Source organism: Danio rerio, chromosome 14 (genome assembly GCF_049306965.1).
Source record: "Danio rerio strain Tuebingen ecotype United States chromosome 14, GRCz12tu, whole genome shotgun sequence".
NCBI classification, from domain to species: Eukaryota; Metazoa; Chordata; class Actinopteri; order Cypriniformes; family Danionidae; genus Danio; species Danio rerio.
In genome coordinates this window covers 21,793,313-21,807,500 of record NC_133189.1, presented here as the reverse complement: position 1 = coordinate 21,807,500, position 14,188 = coordinate 21,793,313, and the positions used below count along the sequence as shown (strand labels likewise).

Here is a 14,188-nt window from a genome sequence, read left to right as displayed (position 1 = left end):
GCTATTTGGTTCCAGCACTCAACTGATAACTTCAAAAGTGTTTAAGATCTCTTTATATGACATACTCAAGACCCATGAGACAGACTTAAAAGTAGATTCTGTTCTCATAAAACATAATGCAGTGAAAATTTGAAGGCTACATTAAATTGCACGTGCCATAACATAACTAAAATCAGACCACACAGACTCAAACTTCCAGATATGATCAAAAATATTCCCAAACACATACATAAAGTATAGACTCAGGCTGAATTTATTCATACCCCTGGCAAATTTTGACTTAAAGTTACTTTTTTTTTTTTTCAATCAGCAATATAGAACATTATTATATATAATGAGAAATCCACAGAATGCATTTCTACCTCTTTCATGAACAAAAAAAAAGTAATAATAAAATAAAGTAATAAAAAAAATAATAAAAATAAATGCAGAGTACTCAGGACTTTGCAGAAATTGGCTAGCTTTCCTGTAGGCTCCATTTTAATTGAAACATGACAGAGTATTAACCTTTTAACCGCAATCACCAAACATTTCCTTTCCAAAATGTTGAAATGTGTGCAACAACCAACGCAATCACACACAGCTCCACCTGTTTAGACTAATACCCAACAAGGTTTATGTGGCACTCGCTGCTATGTTATGTGGCTATACTCACTGCAAGTGTCATAAAACACACGATGCAACATGCTAATATTTATATAGGCTGGAGATACCTTTGCAGTCATGTTTTGAAACTGAACATCCTGATGCCAACCACACTGCTGAGACTGATGTTTGGGTTAATATGTAAGTATTAGCTGCACACCTTCCTATCAGTGACAAAGGAAACACACATGAAAAATAACAGCTCTGAGAAAACAATTAAATTAACATTTAAAACATCTGATCAAAGTAATATTGATATGTTTACACCAGTGTCTATTTATATATATATATATATATATATATATATATATATATATATATATATATATATATATATATATATATATATATACATATGAACTGAATGTGAAATGACTGACAAATTGAGTTTTTCAACAAATTTCGCTTAAGAATAGCCCTTTTATATTGTATAATGTAAACATTATTTGGGCGTCATAGTGGCACAGTGGATGGCATGATTACCTAACGGCAAGAAGGTCACTGGTTCGAGCCCCGGTGTGGTTTTCAGTAGTATCTGGATGCAGCCTTTATGATGCAAGCTGAGAGTGCATCACTCAGCGATGCAATGTCAGACTCAAATGGAGCGTGTGACATCACTGCGGCGGGTAGGGTTAGGGGTGGGGTTAGGTGAGCCGATTAAAAAACATTGGATGCAGCTCAGATTGCACTGCACCAGGTCTGCATCCAGACCCCTCTCCCGGTTTCCTCCACAGTCCAAAGACATGTGCTCTAGGTGAATTGAATAAGCTAAATTGTCTGTAGTGTATGAGTGTGAAAAAGAGTGTATGGATGTTTCCCAGTGTTGGCTTGCGGCTGGAAGAGCATCCGGTGCGTAAAAAATAAAATTAATAAAATGCTGGATAAGCTGGCAGTTCATTCCGCTGTGGTGACCCCTGATTATTAAAGGGGTATTATTAAAACTAAGCTGAAAAGAACATGAATGAATGAATGAATAAACTTTTTTTTTTTGTACAATAAAACCACAAATAAACCACAGAATGGAAGAGATATGCTCTCAGGAGCATATGTTAAAGGCACATGCTTTTGATTTTAAAAGAGTCTTTCATATTAAAATGAGCCAGGATCTCACATCCAACCTAGGAAGACTGCAGAAGATATTAAATGTGGTATTTTGACATTCCTTCAGATCAGCTTCAACACAGAACCGCTGTTTACTGAGAAGCAACACAAAAGCTGTCAAATCACAAAATAATTCTCTTCGATTTCAAAATTGCTCTGATTAAATTGTCTGTGATCTTTTGCATAGCTTGTCAATGAACTGCGGTTCTGTGTAGTAAACACTGTTCCATCTGAAAGCAGCTGCTGGAGATTTACAGCTGATTATGGAACCAGTTTTACTGACAAAATGTGTAGCCCTATTTTAGATATTCCTTCTCTGCATCTGTCTCTCAGCACATTTTTTGTTGTTTGTGTGAGTGAGAGTCTTTGACAAGATTATACTTATAAAAATAGTTTCATTAAAGCATACAATTCTTGCATTTGTTTTTAAACTCACATCAGCGTAATCAACTTCAGGAAAATCTTCACTACAACAATATTAATTTTACTCACTTCATGCAAATGATTACTGCTTGAAAGAATAAAGGACTCTATATATAGCTTGTTTATTATTCATTAATTTATTAATTTTCCTTTGGTTTAGTCCCTTAATATCAGGGGTCGCTGCAGCGGAATGAACCGCAAATTATTCCAGCATATGTTTTACACAGCGGATGCCCTTTCAGGCACATCCCAGTACTGGGAAACACCCATACACTTTTGCATTCACACTCATTCATGAAGCCAATTTTAGTTCATCCAAATCACCTATCGTTCATGTCTTTGGAATGTAGGGGAAACTGGAGCACCCAGAGGAAACCCACGCAAACACGAAGAGTACATGCCAACTTCACACAGAAATGCCAACTGGTCCAACTGGGACTTCTTGCTGTAATGTGACAATGATAACCACTAAAAGCCACCGTGCTGCCTTGTGGTTTATTATCAATAATTCAAGTTATGAGATGTTTTATTTAATCTTTATGTATCTACGGTATGTAATCTCATTATGCATGTCTTAATACAAGATGATACTGTATCTCATGCAAATGCACAAGACTTTATTATTACTAATATTTTTACAATCAATTAAAAAAAATACACAATTTTAAGTCATTCACATTAGGGCTGCACAATATATCATTTTAGCATTGTAATAGCAATGTGCACAACCGCAATAGTCACATCGCAAAGATATGCAGTGTTGAGTCTGAATCGTAATTGTATTTAATCTCTGCATTTATACTGACTTTATAAAATTTATGCAAAAAAAAAAAAAAAAAAAAAAACAACTTACAATTACTAAGAATTTTTGTATTGTGTTTAATTCAAATTCTATATTCCAAAGCAAAAATGAGATTGTTTCACTTATTCCAATGGCAAATAATTTAGATTGTTTTAACCCTCTACCTCATGGTGTTGGCATATGGCAAGATGATATCTAATATCAATGTTTATTTGCCTGCCACCGTTTCTTTAAGACCAAAGTTGATTATTATTATTATTGTTATTATTATTATTATTATTATTATTATTATTATTATTATTATTTTATTATTTTTATTTATTTATTTATTTATTTATTTTATTTATTTAATTTATTTTTTTATTTTTTGGAAAGAGAACCTTAGTGTAGCCAAAGATGTGCTTTGGTTAAGTCACATGACATGCAGTGTTTTTTTTTTTTTGTAGCGATTTCTGACAGACTGGTGTTTATTTGGAGTAGTTGGTGAATGCAAATGTAAATTTCAATACAAAGAAAAGATCAAAGTATGTAAGATCCACAAAAAAAATCTGAAACATCACCTCCAGTAAGTTATGATGACATATTCACAACTCAAAAAAGTTTTATCAGATTAGATGTTTTATATGATAAATGCCAGAAGCAACACTGTGCAATAGTGGCATGTGCAATATTGCAATAGCTTAGCTTTTATTTTTTTTTTAAGTTGTAACAATAACAACATGAATGCTAGTAATATAATGTTGATTAGTCATATGGTAATGGCATTTGAGTTAGGGATAAAATCTAATTTTTATAGCAATATTTTTGATTAGGTATAAATACAGAGAATATTGAATTAGCAAGCATCACCATGTTCTATGGTAAGTGAAAAAAGAAAAGGACTGAACCAGCTCTTCCTGCAGATGAAAGTGAGGATGAGATGGGTTTTAGTGACCATGAGAATGATACAGACTGGACATTTGATAAGAGCAGTGATGTAGACAGAGTTCAGGTAAGTTAGCTCAGAAGTATACAAGACAGTCGTAGTATCTATCTATCTATCTATCTATCTATCTATCTATCTATCTATCTATCTATCTATCTATCTGTCTGTCTGTCTGTCTGTCTGTCTGTCTGTCTGTCTGTCTGTCTGTCTGTCTGTCTGTTATAAATATTTATATTTACTGTATGCTGTATGTTTGTTTTTAATAATATTCAGCAAAAAAAAAAAAAAAGATGAAATAAATGAAAGCTGATGGAATATCAGTTGTTGGAAATGTTTAATGTGTCAAGTTCTGTGTGAAAGCTTTTAATACTGTAACACCAATTAAATCAAACTAAACAATACAATTGTTAATTATAAGGAAAATAACAAAATTTTATATTTTTAAGTTAGATCTAAGGTTGAACGTTATTGCCATATGGAAACATATCCTAATACCTTAATATATATATATATATATATATATATATATATATATATATATATATATATATATATATATATATATATATATATATATATATATATTTATTTTTCAATTATTTATTTATTTATTTATTTTTTTACAATTTTTACAATATTTTAATTTTTTTTATTATTAATACTTTTGCTTGCTCTAAAAATATTTGTATATTTGGACTGAAATGAGACAGAACTAATTTAGAAAAGCTTTTTGCATTGTGGTTATCACAAAAACTATCTTGCAGACCTAATTCACATAATTTGTAACAGTGTTGAAATGTCTCTACCTACTGTATATATTTTTTTTTGTGTGTGTGTAAAAAACATTCAGCAAGCAGACTACAAATTACCCAACAGCCAGTGCAGTGGTTTCCTAGAGAAGCACGGTGCTCAGGTTTAGATGATCAATGTGAAGTCATGCGAGTTACATGCAGCCCAGAGGCACACGAGTGGTTCCTCTCTCTACGATGTGGTGTTTCTATTTTGCATTCAACAGCTTTTTCTCCTCCTAGTTGTTATTTATTAAATGATAACTCCATGGTCAGTAGAGGTCAGAGAACAGTAAGCAGTTTAAAATTAAAAACTATTAGTGTGTGACTGAAGTTGTGACAGTGTGTGCACACACTCACGGTACGCAGGTTTCAATCCAGCGTACATGATGTCCTGATCCCAAATTCCTCTCTCTTACACTGTTTCCCTGTCTCCAGCACTTCTTTACCTTAAAAGAAGAAGATCACAAATAAAAACAACTCACAACTGTGCTTTTGACAAGGTCACTGCTGTCATCTGTAGCTTCCTTCTAGTGCTTACACAACAGAGCTCTCAGGGGTGTCACATATGTGGAATATTTGATACTTGGCTTACTGGTTACACAACTATAACACTGTGAGAAATGCAATTAATGAGTGCAGCGCTCTTGCATTAAGAGGTAAAGATTTCTCAAATCAACAGGAAATTAAAACTGACCCTGAAGTCACTATTTGGTATGTTTTCAGTACAGCAGGAGGAAAAAAAAAGTTTCTCCTTCTTCATTTTGTATTAAGCACTGGTTTACAGAACAAACTTCTTTTGGCTTATTAGTCCAACATACAACTCTAGCTGCAGAATGTGCAGTTTATAGTTCTGCTATAATTGGGAGAATAGATCTGAGATGTTTACACTTTTAGATGCAACGTTACTGTAAAACATTTCAGTTAGAATTATTGTTCTTCGATTTTTAAACCATCTTTTTGACACAGCGGCACATGGTGGAACTCATTCGTTTCACTTTGCAACATTAAATGTAGACAGGCTGTCAGGATGATCCTTGTGAAAGTGTGTGTGAATTTATAACATTTACAGTTAAGATGCAAGTTGCCTACCTACAGATGCACTGAGGAATTTGCATTTCAAAAGTATCAAACGCCATTCATCTGACAACAGAGTGAGCCTTGTATGTTTATATATATATATATATATATATATTTATTTTTATTTTTATTTTTTTTACTTATTCATTTTTTTCAAAAAGCTAAGTATAAGGCATGTCTCTTGTTTACAACGCTTGGATTGTGCACACAATATAAACTATTTTGTCCCATCCCACACTGTAAAAAAAATCTGTAAAATAACAGTTAAATGACTGTATATTTTAACGGATTTTTTCCGTATAACGTTACACGTATTACGGTTGTTTTTCCGTTTATATACATTTTCGAATTGCATTATGGGAAGGGGATCGCAGCTCAGGCAACGTTTGATGACACCGGGAGATATTTCTTCCTCTGTTTTTTCCCTGGTAAGTACGATTAATAAAACATATAACAATATTTTAGTTAAAATACTGCTTTATTACATTTGTCTCGTTATTTAAAATGATTTTTGTCTTGTCTGAAGCGGCGATGGAAAGTACAGCAGTAAATTACGTTTAATATTGTTAACAAGATCAGACTTTATATCATTAAGATCAAACTGAGCTATGAGTGGTTAAATGTAATTTAAACAAGCATATCTAATGAATTTTTACCTTTTTATGCGTTATCCTCATCAGTAAATATGATATCTGTTCATTTACAGTTGTTTGTCCGTATTTTTCTAAACTGCCGTGCGCGGGAAGTGATGTGACGTCCCAATCACCCTCTCACTCCCTCTGCACCTGCGTGAGTCTGACTGGATTAACGGTAACGTTAAACGTCAGCTTGTCAGTGAGAGTGTAAAAGGTATGTTAATTATTTTATAGAAATAAAAATGTTTTCTTTGTACAGTGCATTGAACAAGGGATAGCATTCAAAGTTTGTGACACTGTGTAGTTTGGTTGATATAAGTTATAGTGATGAAGGTGTATTTCGATGACTGGTTAACGTTACCTTTAATAAACCTTAACGTTAACGTGTTTCAAACGCCCGTAACACCTGACCGTCTGTGTTTGTTTGCATATTAATAAATAATTTCATATTTTTACTGACGTTATCAAATGTTAGCTTTAGTTTGACCGACGTATCAAGGCTGTGTGACCGAGTTTCAGTGGAACAGCTTTGCTGGTTTTTAAGTATAAGTTAGACCCGCGTGAAATTGAGGCATTGTGTAACTCGGTATGAGGGGAAATACACACTCATAAAGTTATTATTAGTGTTGGGCCGTTATCAGCATTAACGTGCTGCGTTAACGCGAGACTTTTATCGCGCGATAAAAAAATATATCGCCGTTAATCTATTGTCAGCGTTGGGTTGGGAGCTGGGTGACTTTCATACTTTGGTAGTTTAGCGCGGATGTATACCTGACCGGTGAGCCGTCTGACAAACAAGTGCCCTTCTGAATCAAATCAGCAGGATGCCTGACTTTAACTGCAGTTCGGCAGTTTCACTTTAACTCATGAACATTTCATTCATCCCGCGTGACAAACTGGGGTATTAGACGCAAATAAGAGGCAAGAACTGATGAGAGTGTTATGGAATTCAATAACGCTCACCAAAAGGAACGAAAAAAAAGACTTCCGCATTTCGCGACGTGTGTTTGTGTGTAACAGAGATAACAGAGTGATACAGTAAGTGTGTGACATTTAAACTGATATATAGTGTTTAAACTGTCATGCGTTTTAGGCCTCAAATACAACGTGTACCTTAAAGCACACAATTAAATGTTTGTTGTAGTCGAGTTGAACTGTCATGGATATTATACTTATGAACCTCTTGTCAACTTGCAGATTCAGCCAAGTTCACTTTTAAGAACCTCAACGGCTGCTAATATGAAGATATAAATATGAGTTGTTCTTCCACAGTCCTAAAATTCTTCAAACTAACTGTCAGTTCGAATCATTATAGCAAATAATACTTTCATTACTATTAGGAGATCAGGAGTTTTATTTTAATAAAGCCTTGATAATAGAGTGAACACAATGCATAACACATGGTGCTATCACAAATGAAATCTTTTTATGTAGATTTAGAGTCTGAGTGTTTTGCACATATAAGGTTCACTGATGTTTTGTTGACTTCCAGGTTCTTTCATTTTGGTTATAAGTACATGGTACCGGTAAATTCTTAGATTCAATCCAAACTGAATTTGAATTGATATGGACAAATGAAATAAAATACACTTGGGATTTAAAATGTTTTCATTTTTTTATTATTCACAACGTTTGTGAAGTCTAAATGTATACTGTCTCAAACTGAATGAGTGTTATTTTTGTTGTAGGTGTGTTGGTGTAAAAATTGATGCTGACTGGTCAGTACTGCATTTTTAACCATAAAAATAATGATTTATATTTAGCGTTGCATCTATTGTCATTTTACCAAGAATGTGTTTGCTCTTTCAGAACTCAGGCAGTTGTGCTGGACCTTCTGTACTTTATACAGGAGATGACAGTAAACTTTCAAGTTTAAGAGGTAAAATGTTCAGGGTTTTTGTTTGATTTTGAGTGTTTTGTAGATATAAGGTTCACTGATATATGATATAAGATTTGCTTTATGTTTATGCTGTCATTTTGGTTATAAGTACAAGGTACATGTACATTTTCACAGCAATCTAAATTAAAATCTTAAATTCAATCCAAACTGAATTTGAATTAATATGGACAAATTAAAACACACCTGGGATTTTAAATGTTTTCATTTTTTTATTATTTACAAAGTTTGTAAAATTTAAAAGTTGACTACAGGCTGCATGTTTCAAACTGAATGAGTGTTATTTTTGTTGTAGGTGTGTTGGTGTAAAAAGTGATGCTGACTGGTCAGTACTGCATTTATTAACCAAAAAAATAAACAATGATTTATATTTAGCATTGCATCTATTGTAATTTTACCAAGAATGTGTTTGCTCTTTCAGAACTCAGGCAGTTGTGCTGGACCTTCTGTACCTTAAACAGGAGATGACGGTAAACTTTGAAGTTTAAGAGGTAAAATGTTCAGCGTTTTTTCTGTTTGATTTTGAGTGTTTTGTATATATAAGGTTAACTGATATTTTGCTTTGTTGACTTCCAGGTTCTGTCATTTTGGTTATAAGTACAAGGTACAGGTACATTTTCACAGCAATCTAAATAAAAATCTTAAATCTTACGTTCAATCCAAACTAAATTTCAGTTGATATAGACAAATGAAATAAAATACACCTGGGGTTTTAAATGTTTTCAATTTTTTATTATTCACAAAGTTTGTAAAGTATAAAAGTAGACTACATGTTGCATGTTTCAAACTGAATGAGTTTTATTTTTGTTGTAGGTGTGTTGGTGTAAAAATTGATGCTGACTGGTCAGTACTGCATTTTTATAAATAATACAAAAAAATATGTGTTTGCTCTTTCAGAACTCAGGCAGTTGTGCTGGACCATCTGTACTTCATACAGAGGATGACAATAAACTTACAAGTTTAAGAGGTAAAATGTTCAGCGTTTTTGTTTGATATTGATGCTTTTATTTTTATTATTTGGCAAAACCAATTACTTGTACCTATATTTTTACTAAGTGTTTACAGGAACACATTTTGCTTCAGTAATTTTGAATTTTGTTAACATGTATTCAAACTAAAAGTACTGGGTTGATGTGGGTGTTTTATCTGGGTTTTTTAAGCTGCTACTGTAATCTGTTAAATGAATAAAGCAGTTATTTATTATTATTATTTATTTTTACAACATTTAAAATGTTACAAGTTTTTTATTTTGGTAATGTCTGTTTAAAATGATAAGAAAATAACTGGTCCACTGCTGAATCTCTTTTCTTTTCTCTCTTAGCCACCTGATGATGAAAAAGACATTTTCAATGTGGGCATCTTGATGGTGAGCCAGACCTTCATGCTGATTTTGTGACCGTTTAATCTATTTATCGTGATTGTAATAAAAAATTTTTCAGGATGCAAAACTGGCTAAAAATCAACTTTAAATTTTAACATTAATTGTATGATAGTGTGGTTGATTTAACATTTTATTTAATGTTGGGTTCATTGTAAAAAATGATTGATTGGTTGAAAAAATGGTTGAATAAATGCTGATTTTGGGACAGTTTTGTCTATTTATCATCATAGAATTAACATTATTTCAGGGTGGAAAACTGCCTAAAAATCAGTGATGACTTTTAACATTGTTTCAATGATAGTTTGATTGATGTTTTAACATTTCAATGTTAATTTAACTTAGGTCTGCTATCTGGAAAATAACTTATTTTAAAAATGCTAAAAACTTATGAATGTGCCACTTGAATTTGGTATCACATGTAATTGGCATGTTATGGAATTTAACTATGGCAAATAAGTAAGAGGAGATGGAAAGCTATGATGTCTACACTTTTTCCTGAAACATTTGCAAGGTCAATTCTTTCTTGCATAAAGATAGTGGAAAAGAAGAAAAAGTATAACTTATTTTTGTTTCTGCACTATATTTATTTGATTAAGTAAATAATTTTTAAAAAATTTCTTTTAAATTATGTAGCAGACATGTATTTGAATAATTTTACATAATAATTATATTATTTATAATATTATTAATAATATTAATAATTTAACATATAGGTGTGCATATATGTACCCATATATGTACATATAATATAGGAAAACAGCCAATTTTATATGCGTCACATATATCAAAAACCTATATTAAACCATATGTTTCTTTCCATATTCTTTCCATGTGGGCATGTACCAGACCCAACACACAACTCACTTTTCTTTTCTTTTTTTCAGAAGAAGAGTCCACAGTCACAATAACAAGATCATTGAGCTGTCCCCTAATTGTGGTCAGCTACATGTTTAGTCTCTTATGTGCTAAACATTATGTAGCCTAAGGAAGCAGCCCTGACTCTGTAGTTTATATAAAGGTATGTTTTTACATTTTTAAGTTTATTTCATTTTTACAAGACAAGTAAGGTGATGCATGTTTGTTGTATTTACAACAGGAGCATGCTGAGTAACTATCCAGAACGTAGGTCCAAAGCAGAAAAAAGGGCACCAAGCAGAAACATACCATCTAAACTCCTTCGATTCCTGTCAGATCAGAAAGACTTTCAGAATCCTTGGAAGATTTAAAGGTAATTAAGCACACCGATAACACTTTATAATAACTAAACACTATTGATTAATTTATTAAGCATTAGCAAAAAGTTCTGTTAAGCATTGACTCTACATTTAATAGACCTTAGTATACAGTTTATAACTACAGCTGCAAATGCTGTAATCTTGACTTATAAGCACATCTATTATGTGCTTAATTATTTTGTTTTCATATTTTGTTAATGATTAATTTTTCATTACTAAATTTAGTATCGCATTATTTACAAACCAGTGATTTAAGAATAGTTGGTGTATTTTTTTTCTAATCATTCAGAATGTGTAAGTAAATGGTTAATAAACTATTCAAACTAACATTTAAATATCTTATTATTCAGGCATATAGTAATAGTTGGGCAGCACAGTGGCTCAGTGGCTAGCACTGTTGCCTCACAGCAAGAAGGTCGCTGGTTCGAGTCCCAGTTGGCATTTCTGTATAGAGTTTGCATGTTTTCCCCGTGTTGCTGTGTGTTTCCTCCGGGTGCTCAGGTTTCCCCCACAGTCCAAAGACATGCGCTATAGGGAAATTGATTAACTAAATTGGCTGTAGTGTATGAGTGTGTTCGTAAATAAGTGTGTATTGGTGTTTCCAAGGGCGTACTCAAACACACAGCAACACGGGGAACATCAAAAGTGGCTGATCTGTTCGGCTAAATATTTGACTGCGTGTTACTGCATCCCAAACGACTAAAACAAAAGATTGTAAGAATTCTCCACTGTGCTGAGAGAGAGCACTTCTTAAACTAAACGGGGCATCATCGATGATGTAAGAGTGCTCAGGCTTGAATGCAATGTGAATGCGGGACGTCGGGGGAGACGGTAGGGAGGACAAGCGTGCTTCGGCTTGGTTCAAGGCAACTGTACATAGTGCGAGTACACACTAAGCTGAAGGAAAATACATGAATGAATAGTAATAGTTATACTTGTATATAAAGTATAAAAAATAAGTATATAAAGTATATTCAATACTTATTTTAATAAGTGCTTTTGTTAACTTCATCCAGTTTTGTAGCCTAAAGTGAGGATTGTTTATGCTTTGTAAATCCCCTTATAAATCACAATTAAAGGTTCAGTTATATTCTAAAAATGAAATTCATTTTATTGTATTAAATGAAAAATAAATCTTTTCTAAAATAAAATTACTGTACAGTTTAAACATAGCTAAATAACACTGAAATGTTGCATCGTAATATATCATTAAATTATTTTATTGTTGTTTTATCCAGTTTTATGTTATATTTTGTCACTCCTGCTATTCAGCAAGGTTTCATATTTACAGTAATTACATTTTTTAGATAAGACTGTAATGATTTATTGTTCATTTGATACTGAGCCTTTAACTGTCGTTTATAAGGATTTATAAATCATAAATAATCCTCACTTTAGATTTCAATTCAATTCACTCTTGACTTAAGCACATTTATAATGTGCTTAATAATTGTGTTAACAAACTTTAATGATTGATTTTACATGACTATTTATATATATATATATATATATATATATATATATATATATATATATATATTTATATATATATATTTTTTTTATATATATATATATATATATATATATATATATATATATATATATATATATATATATATATATATATATATATATATATATATATAAATAGTCATGTAAAATCAATCATTAAAGTTTGTTAACACAATTATTAAGCACATTATAAATGTGCTTAAGTCAAGATTACAGCATTTGTAGCTGTATTTATAACCGACTGCTAACATCTATTAATGTAGAGTCAATGATTAACAGAACTATTGACATGCTAGGAATCACCCCAGTTGTAAGTGAAATGTCATTAGTAATGTTTTTTTTTTGTTTGTTTGTTTTACAGCCATTGAAGTATCAGTATTGGAGAGGAAGAAGACCCAGTTGTATCGTCTGTTTCCTGCCATTTTGCAGTTAACCTGGTTTCTTAATGTAAAGTACTTGTAATTTGCCCACTTGTCCTCAATTATCTTAAAGCTAACATTTAAAACTAATTTGCTATGAGATTATTTGCCAAGACTTCTCACTGTGTGATTCACATGTCAATATGTATTATTGTGTGTATAACTAGATATTTGGAATTCAAATGATTTGTATTCATTAAAAAATCTGTTTTAATTGCAAAGTTGTTTTTGTACTAAACATTGTAAGTTCATAGATAACAAACTATTTACTGCTTCTCTACACATACAGTATCGAATAAATGTTTTGTTTTACTATTGTAAACCATTAATAGTGTATTTCCCATATGTATATGTTTGTCCTTACCAATTGCCATTTCTATGCTGCTTGAAGAGCATAAAATTAGTAAAATAATTATTTTTTACAGTAGGTATACTATTAAAATACAGAATCTGTCTGTTTTTTACAGTAGGTATACTATTAAAGCACAAAAAAGTCCTCTTTTTACAGTAGGTATACTATTTAAAGCACAAAAAAAGTCCTCTTTTTACAGTAGGTATACTATTAAAACACAGAATCTGTCTGTTTTTTTACAGTAGGTATACTATTAAAACACAGATTCTGTCTGTTTTTTTACAGTAGGTATACTATTAAAACACAGAATATTTCCGCTTTTTTACTGTTGGTATACCCTTTAAAACACAGAAAATAACCGTTTTTTTATATAGAAAACCCTTAAATTACTATAAAATGGTTGGTTATTTTACAGTAGTTTAACTGTCAAAAAACGGATATTTTTTTGTTTTTTTAATGTGGACACACTTGTCAATTAACAGAAGTTTTCCGTTTTTAATTTACGGTAAAATATTTGTGTAATGAGCTGCCAGTACATTTTACCGTTTTTTTACGGAATTTTTTTTTAGAGTGCAGGGGGTAAGAGTTTAAAAGTGCATTGTATACAGCAGGGATTGTTGATTATGAAAAAAAAAAAAAAAAAAAAAAACACATACCTAATCATATATTTATGTGTGGTCAGTTTTAATGTAAATAAATAAATAAATAAATAAAAAATTGAAGTGTGTGATATCAAATTGTACCATGCTAGCTCACATTGTTATTCTTTAGGTTAGCATTTAATATATGCAAATTAATCCACTGAGAAAAAAAAAAAAAAACCTCTACCACTTCTCTAGCCCTTCCCCTTACTCCTCATTTTGTGCATTCATGTAAAAGGTCAAGGGTGTCCCAATTCTCTTTAGCTTGACAACGTAGGGCCAAGGGGAAGGGGTAGATACCCTTTCGATGGGGCATTTTTCAGGAGCACATTTAAAACCTATAGGGCAGTGG

The 14,188-nt window shown here is 31.9% G+C and overlaps 2 long non-coding RNA genes across 3 annotated transcripts in view; one reads left to right on the top strand and one right to left on the bottom strand.

Annotated features, from left to right (window-relative positions):
- LOC141377499 (uncharacterized) overlaps positions 1-6,482 on the bottom strand; it is a 37,194-nt gene extending 30,712 nt beyond the window's left edge. The window contains exons 1-2 of the long non-coding RNA XR_012389685.1: positions 6,421-6,482; positions 5,045-5,133 (exon numbers count right to left, since the gene is read on the bottom strand). This is a non-coding gene — a long non-coding RNA (uncharacterized lncRNA). The remainder of the gene's footprint in view (positions 1-5,044; positions 5,134-6,420) is intronic.
- On the top strand, positions 5,999-14,001 carry LOC101883633 (uncharacterized). 2 transcript variants are annotated; one of them, XR_012389684.1, is made up of 12 exons: positions 5,999-6,192; positions 6,471-6,613; positions 8,088-8,117; positions 8,209-8,278; positions 8,592-8,621; positions 8,718-8,787; positions 8,873-8,900; positions 9,194-9,263; positions 9,618-9,662; positions 10,565-10,695; positions 10,774-10,905; positions 12,786-14,001. It is a non-coding gene; the product is annotated as an uncharacterized lncRNA (long non-coding RNA). The 2 variants fall into 2 exon arrangements; XR_012389683.1 differs by having other exon boundaries at positions 10,562-10,695.
- Positions 14,002-14,188: the final 187 nt, after the last annotated feature.